We start from the raw sequence: 8,395 nt of genomic DNA, 5'->3' as shown, positions 1-8,395 counted from the left end.
TTATTTATTTACATTAATTTGTTTTTTTCGATCCAATCAAAATTTAATTTGGATTGTTTACATGCAGGCCTATCAGTCCGATTGAGCTTTCAATTTGATTAAAAGGGTTATTTGTAAACGTAGCCACTATCCCAAATAAAAAAATCAGACATTACTAAGAAGACCTTTAGGAGCAGCTAAAGATTATTACTCACCTTGGAAAAAGACTGGAGGAAGAGGAAGATGATTCAATCTGAAAAATAAATATACAGACTATAACTTGCTGTACACTGCAAAAATTGCTTTTCTAACTTAGTAGTTTTGTCCTGTTGTCAGTCCAAATATCAAAAAAATCTTATATCAAGAAACATGTACTAGACACATGAAAAAGCATAAGAAATTATGTCTTGTTTTCTGAAAAAACACCACAAATTAAGTGATTGTTTGCTTAAAACAAGCAAAATTATCTGCCAATATTCTGTGCTTTGTCCCATATAGGTTATTATTGAAAATATATTTGTGTGTGTTGTACTTTTTAATTTAATTTTAAAGTTCTTTTATAGCACTTGGACATCTTAAGCTGTGTTTAAATGTGGTGTATAAATTAACCTTGCACTTACTACAATGATGGTGATAATTTAATGAATAAGCTTCAAGTGAACTTGAGAGAGTGTGTGTGTGTGTTTGTCAGTGTGAGAGTTTGTGAGTGTGTGCATCTGCAAAAGTGTGTGTGTCTGTGTGCATCTGCGAGTGTGTGGGTCTGCAGTGTAGTGTAGAGAACAAGTTCTTACATTCAAACAAATCCTGTTAAATTTTCTGATTTGTATTGTTCTTTATTTTTTTATAAATTATTTATTGTTCTGGCAGCTCAGGCGGCACTTTTATTTAAAAAAAAGTGTATATATTTGGCATATGTAAAGCATACATGTGAAGGTTTTTTGTGTTAGTCCATTTTTATTTGATTTTATTATTATTATAACAGCTCAGGGATGTTCAAGGAGCAACATGTTTGTGCACTTTCTAAAGATGTTTTTGTTTAAAGGGTTTGAAATGAATGCTTTTCATGGTTTTTGTTTTTATCCGATTCATCGATTAATCGAAAAAAATTATCGACAGATTAATCAATTATTAAAATAATCGTTAGTTGCAGTCCTAGTCAAATCCCTTTGTGGAAAACTCGCTGAGAAACATTAGCTTCTTCAGGCATATATCTATGCTGGCAGCTACTTCCCACAAGACATTGAAGTAGAGAAAAGCATTTTTTGAAGTAGAGAAAAGAGTTTTATCCTGGTGATTACAGTGAAGATATCAGGCGCTCCGTTTCAGTTATGAACTTTGAGCCTACAAACACTGATGTAGCCAATGATGTTACAGTGAGAGGCACAAAATACAAAAAAAATATGTTTGTATTGATCAGGGATTTTGATGATGGACTTGTTTTTGGAAAAATCAAGCTAATTCTCATTCATCGGGGTGTCTCTATACACTTTGTAACTCAGGAGCATCAAGCTCTTTCCTTTCCAAACATGGGAGTTTACAGTACTAGACCATCAGAGAGAATGTCCTGTGTGGATTTTAGGAATATGTTGGATTACTACCCATTGCCTGAGTACAGTGTGTGTGGCATCCCTGCACTAATTCTTCACCACTCTTTTCTATTTTCTGTAGAGCAATGAATACCTGTCTTGAAGAAGTTAAAGAAATCATTCTTAGAGCATTGCCCACTATTTCATCAGACATTCTGGAACAGATCATTTCCAACCTTCAAAGCTGTGGACTACTATGCAAAGATGATCTCAAATATGTTCAGCAAGAAGACCTTAGAAATATGTTACCTGTAATTCAAGTCAGAAAGCTTCTTCAAATGTTTAAATCAGATATGAAACAAAGACTTTTAAATCCTTGTCTTATCCAAATGTACTGTATGTACCTTAGTTATGTAAAACATTAATTCTAACAAAATAAATTCATATTTTTTTGGGTCCATAGTCCAAGTCTCTAGTGTTTTGATGGAATTTGTTCTTTAGGTGTGCTTTTTTGTAATACTGTCAGAATATTTTTATGATCTGTAATAGGGTAAATGGGAAGTATATAAGATCTTAATTCTTTTGAACTCAATTTCAATGTGTGCTTTGATACTTTGTATCATTTCAGAATCGGAGATGGTTATTCTGGATTTAGAAGTGGTGCCTGATCCATCAGCATGTTCCTCATCAATTACTCTGGATTTAGAAGGGGTGCCTGGTCCATCAGCATGTTCCTCATCGTCTTCTCTTTTAAGGGCAACCTGTGGACTATCTCACCTAACATCCCACTCAGAGACAGCCAGGCCAAACCTGAACTCTACACAAATGTCTGACATTTCCAAGATGTGGCCTGAAACATTTCAAGTCCCTTGAGACAAGATGCCTTCTGAAATCCGTTCAGCAATCTCTGCAGGAAAAAGGACTAATCCAGCTGAAAGGCGGCAAATGGTACGAATTCTGGTTGATGAGATGCGCAGGTTCGAACTTTGTCCTACAAGAGTTCAATGTCTTAGAGTCTGCCAAAAGATTGTAAGAGTGTATCCCAACAGTTTTGGAGACAAATTTCCAAGTGGCTTGTTAATAGGAGGTGGATATACATCACTCCTCCTACAAGTGAAGGCAAGAATCGAAAATGTGAACCGTGAGAGCAGTTTTGTATGCCATAGAGCAAAGCCAAACACTGGATGCAAGAGAGGGCCAGCTGATATCTATGGCTGTGTAAGATTTGAGCCACAGCTTCCATCTGAAGAGACAGCAGACACAATAGAGACTAAACGTCAGCGACTAGTGGACATTTATAGCCGTGAGGGGAATGCTGGTGTAGAGAAAGAAGAAGTAAGAAAACTAAAGGAGACTTCATTCTGTCTTTTGCGTCAGCAATTTAATTCCACACCAGCACCTTCAGTTGAAGAGATTAGTAGCCTGTGGCCTTACCTCTTCCACCAGATGTCTATCTGTGCCCACTTACAGCTACTCACTGACATTGATGCTGTGAATTCATTCGAAATGTCCATTAAAGAATGTAGAAAGGCCATCATTGAGTATTTTAGGAATGGATCAAAGAGTGAAAAGATGAAGACTGTTCTTTCACAGGCTGATAACACGTAGATGGCCCACTGTCATGGTTTCACCTCTCCTTGTCAGGTATTTCTTGGTTTAAAGGTGGAATCATACAGAATCCTTTGTTTCATGTGGGGAGAGATGTTTTTGACCTTGTGGCTTTCCATACTCTCCCTGAGTCGCGTCATCGTTCCTACCCTCTTGTTTCCTAGTTTGTGTTAATTAGCTTCCCCTTAGTGTTTGATCCGTGTCACCTGGTCCCTATTTAATTATCCTGTGTTCGTCTCCCTATAAAGAGTCCTCATGTTTCTTTGTCCTGTGCTTGTTCATTGTATGTGATTCCTGGTCATTGTGGATGTTAGCTGTTTCATGCCCGTTCTTGTGCCTTGCCTTGTTCCTGTTTTCACTGTGTCTAGTAAGTCTTAGTTTAGTGTTTGTTCCCAGTGTTTGTTTTCTTAGTTTAGTTAGTCCGTGTTCTTGTTTCTGTATTTAGTTTTCAAGTCTTGTTTTCCCCATTGTGGGTTTTGTTTTGCCTTTTTGTAGTGTTTAGTCTGTTATAATAAATCCTTGTTAACCCCTCAACCATCTGTCTGCCTGCGTTTGGGTTCTCCTTGTCTAACCGTGACAGCCCACCTGCTTATCAATCTTCTGCTGTCCCATTTTCAGGAACATGAAGATGGACTTGTGTTGCATGCAGACGTGAGCATTTCATTTTCTTTCCACTCTGGTAATTTATGCAAGTTGATGTATTGAGGTATTTTTTAATGTTTTTCCATGTATTGTGTTTTCTCTACAGGTTGTATGGTGGTTTTTCTATTATAGTATTGAGTTTTCTTACATAAAATTATACATTTAGGTAATTATAGGTTTCATGTATTCTTATGAAACAATATAGGGCCTCATGTATAAGTTTGAGCTCTTGAACACCTGCATGAACCACAAACAATTTATCTTAACTGCACACACACACACACACACACACCACAAATAAGTTTTAATAAGTTTGTCGCATAGAGTCAAGGATGCTGGTATCTCTAAACAGTGAGCTCATTTTAACAAAGCTAATGTTATGAGTCTGAACACTTGAACATCTGCACACACACCAAATATATTTTAACACTAAGACCAACTCCCCACACACTTGTAGAGAAGTTTAATTAAATCGCATACAAACAAGGACACTGGGTAGCTCATTATCGCTAAACCATGAGCTCATTTTTAATAAAAACAAGTGTAAATCATGTATCGTCCGAAACCCCCGGAAAAGTGTCAAGATAAAGGGGCACTTGCTTTTGAGAGGCTCACGCTACGATTAAATCCTAATATGGTAGGTGTTGGACTTTAAAAAAAACTGTCCTGCATGTCCAAAAATTGGAGAAAGGCGACTTCTAATCAAACTGAGGTTTATTAATCAGATTAACAAAAATACAGCGCTGGGTTGCTGGACAACACTCCTCTGTCCTTCCCAGGAACAACAACCCCCACAGCACATGGTCACAGCATTTATTGTTATTTCACGCCGATCTCTCTTCTGCCGGGGGCTGGGATCCCCCCTGCCTCCACCAATCCCAGAAGTCTTCTTTGTCTCCTCTCCTCCAATCACTGACTTCTTTTCCTGCATAGTTTCTGCAAAAGAACATACACAACATCCCCCACCCAGTATCTCTGTAGTTTCTACGGAGCAGCATATTATATCCCCCATCTCAGGCACTCTTATCATCTCTCATAGTACATGTGTGTGTGTTTGTTGAACTGAGTACGCATTCCAGCATAAGGGACTCTCTGCTTCTGCTGTGGATTGGAGGAGAAGTTATTTTATCAGTTGCTCTCATCTTAACTCCCCTGCCTCCACCTCAGCCTGGCCTCCTCTTTCACACACATTCCTGTTGCGAAGCACATCAATAGGCATATAGCTGTTTCTCATCTATGACAGTATAAAATCTTATTTAAACTAACAACTCTTTGTTATAAAAGCATAATAATAAAACCATTTAATAAAATGATAATCAAAACACTGTAATAAATGTCATGATATAAAAACATATTCCCACATAGGCCGGAACTATGAGCGCAGAGGGACAGGCTAATGAAAAGGTGATGTCATATGAAACCTGATTGGAAGAAGACGATGTCATGCACACATGATTGGTTTAAACTGTGATAACAACTTCAAAACAATGTATAAAAGATGGAGTCAGATATGTATTCGTTGGATCACTTCAGATGAACTCTGAATATCCCTCTTTGCTTGCCCGGGAAAATAAAGTTTAAACTCTTGGCACCTGTAACCCTTGTCTCTGAGATTTCTTTCTGCGATGGAAGGCCGATTCGCCACAACAGTTGCTGCATCTTCATCTGATGTTGAGAAGGCACTAAATCTACCTGGGAGTCCTCGTCTGATTTTGCTCGGTTAGTTTCTCATTAGGATTTAGCAAAGTAGAAACAACATATTGTTGAGATTCAAAAACTCTAGAAGCATTTCTTTGGTAACCAGTTGTTAAAATTAAACCATCTCAAAGGCAGTTCTTTGAAAATATAATGTAAAAATGTTAATTTTCTTAATTTTCATAATAGACATGGAGGGCAGGCAAATTCTGTACGATGGATGATAAGTCTAGAGGGGCGTTTTATTTGTGAGTGTTTGGAGTCAAACTTTTTGATTGCAGTTGCAACTACGTTTGCTGTGTACTACATCTTCAATCTGCAGTATCAGGAGGAGGCTTGTTGCACATTAGAGTTTCTTCAAAGGTATGACCTATAAGAGTTTTCCATCCTTTTACTTTATGTTTAATTTTTTATCTAAATTCTTCAATCAATATGATTAACATATGATCATGGTGTTCTGTAAAAATGTATTGAACATCCTTAGACGCTTCATTGGAATTAATCCAGAATGATGCTCCAAGACCTGCAGAGGAAAGGTAGTCTCCAAGAAGACCGGCAAGGTGGTGAATACTCTCTACTGAAGAATCTCATGGATTTCGAGTGGGATTTCATGTAGGTAAGTAAACTTGCGCCACACACGCGCACATTTCTATACCTGTGTTCCGTCAAAAAAAATGTCAGTCCCTGCAGGAATTCTGCGATTGCAGAGTTAAACGCAAAATAAAGTCAGCAAAATTCGTGGCAATTTGCAAAATATTCTGCATAATTTGTCAGATGCGCCATGTGATGTCATTACATTGCGCATTCTTTTAAAAGGGGCTTGCGGTGCGATCCAAATAGGATATATCGCCCTCCAAAGGGCACCTCCGGAAGGGAAACCATACAAAACCTCGCTCCAGATAAAAAGAAAAAGAAATCGCTTTTATTCGTCCTTTCGCTAAGTGTATAGGCTTTTGCCTAATCGCTTTCACCCTAAAATGGCTGTTGTGCTGCTGCTGGGAACTGGTGTTGCAATGGAATAGGGATAAAACTATTACTGATTTTGTTGGTACAATTATAGTCTGGGGAATAATCACGGTTGCACCATTATGACGATGATTATGGATTCATTCATTTCTAAATTCTTACTGGCTCTGACAAAATTTTTACTTGCCCAACAAAAAGTAATAAATAAATAATAATGGAGAATTATTAGTTAGTTTTTGACCAATGCAATCTTAATAAATAAGCAGAATAAATGAATAAGCACTGGTGCCACCAAGTTGTGGGGTAAGGCAAGGAAAAATAAACACTAAAACTACATCCAAATGTTTAAAAAATTTATTTAAAAAAAAATCATAATTGTTTATTATACATAAACCCCCTTTTAAAACTTTAAATTTAAAGTACAACATAAACACTATGCCTTTAATATCAGTGAGTGTTTTTGGACAAGACAGTAGCTTTGCAAAAGCAGGGTTGGAGATCCCTGGTTTAGACACTAAAGGTTTTTTCTACAGTGAGGAAAATAAGTATTTGAACACCCTGCTATTTTGCATGTTCTCCCACTTAGAAATCATGGAGGGGTCTGAAAATGTCATCGTAGGTGCATATCCACTGTGAGAGACATAATCTAAAAAAAAATCCAGAAATCACAACGTATGATTTTTTTTTAAACTATTTATTTGTGTGATACAGCTGCAAATAAGTATTTGAACACCTGAGAAAATCAATGTTAATATTTGGTACTGTAGCCTTTGTTTGCAATTACAGAGGTCAAACGTTTCCTGTCGTTTTTCACCAGGTTTGCACACACTGCAGGAGGGATTTTGGCCCACTCTTCCACACAGATCTTCTCTAGATCAGACAGGTTTCTAGCCTGTCGCTGAGAAACACGGAGTTTGAGCTCCCCCCAAAGATTCTCTATTGGGTTTAGGTCTGGAGACGGGCTAGGCCACGCCAGAACCTTGATATACTTCTTACAGAGCCACTCCTTGGTTATCCTGGATGTGTGCTTCGGGTCATTGTCATGTTGGAAGACCCAGCCTCAACCCATCTTCAATGCTCTAACTGAGGGAAGGAGGTTGTTCCCCAAAATCTCGCAATACATGGCACCGGTCATCCTCTCCTTAATACAGTGCAGTCGCCCTGTCCCATGTGCAGAAAAACACCTCCACTGCTTCACAGTACGGATGGTGTTCTTGGGATGGTACTCATCATTCTTCTTCCTCCAAACACGTTTAGTTGAATTATGACCAAAAAGTTCTATTTTGGTCTCATCTGACCACATGACTTTCTCCCATGACTCCTCTGGATCATCCAAATGGTCATTGGCAAACTTAAGACGGGCCTGGACATGTGCTGGTTTAAGCAGGGGAACCTTCCGTGCCATGCATGATTTCAAACCATGACGTCTTAGTGTTTTACCAACAGTAACCTTGGAAACGGTGGTCCGAGCTCTTTTCAGGTCATTGACCAGCTCCTCCCGTGTAGTTCTGGGCTGATTTCTCACCTTTGTTAGGATCATTGAGACCCCACGAGGTGAGATTTTTGCATGGAGCCCCAGTCCGAGGGAGATTGTCAGTCATGTTTAGCTTCTTCCATTTTCTAATGATTGCTCCAACAGTGGACCTTTTTCACCAAGCTGCTTGGCAATTTCCCCGTAGCCCTTTCCAGCCTTGTGGAGGTGTACAATTTTGTCTCTAGTGTCTTTGGACAGCTCTTTGAGCTCTTCAGCTATCGCGGCTACCTCCGATCACACGTCCGGTCCTTTTCTCCCGCTCCGTCAGTCGGGTCTCCGGCTTCGTTTCTCACTAGTCGCTCAATAACACAGAGTCCGCGATCCCCTTTTCTGAACACCCCGCTCAGTTTCATCGGCTTTACTCCTTCTTTCAGGCGCTATATATGTCTCAAACGCACCAGCGCCATGTGCTTCACACCGGTCCAGCGGGAAAAAGAAAAAGAAC

The sequence above is a fragment of the Triplophysa dalaica genome, chromosome 9 (genome assembly GCF_015846415.1).
Source record: "Triplophysa dalaica isolate WHDGS20190420 chromosome 9, ASM1584641v1, whole genome shotgun sequence".
NCBI lineage: Eukaryota > Metazoa > Chordata > Actinopteri > Cypriniformes > Nemacheilidae > Triplophysa > Triplophysa dalaica.
This window is presented reverse-complemented; position numbering follows the sequence as displayed.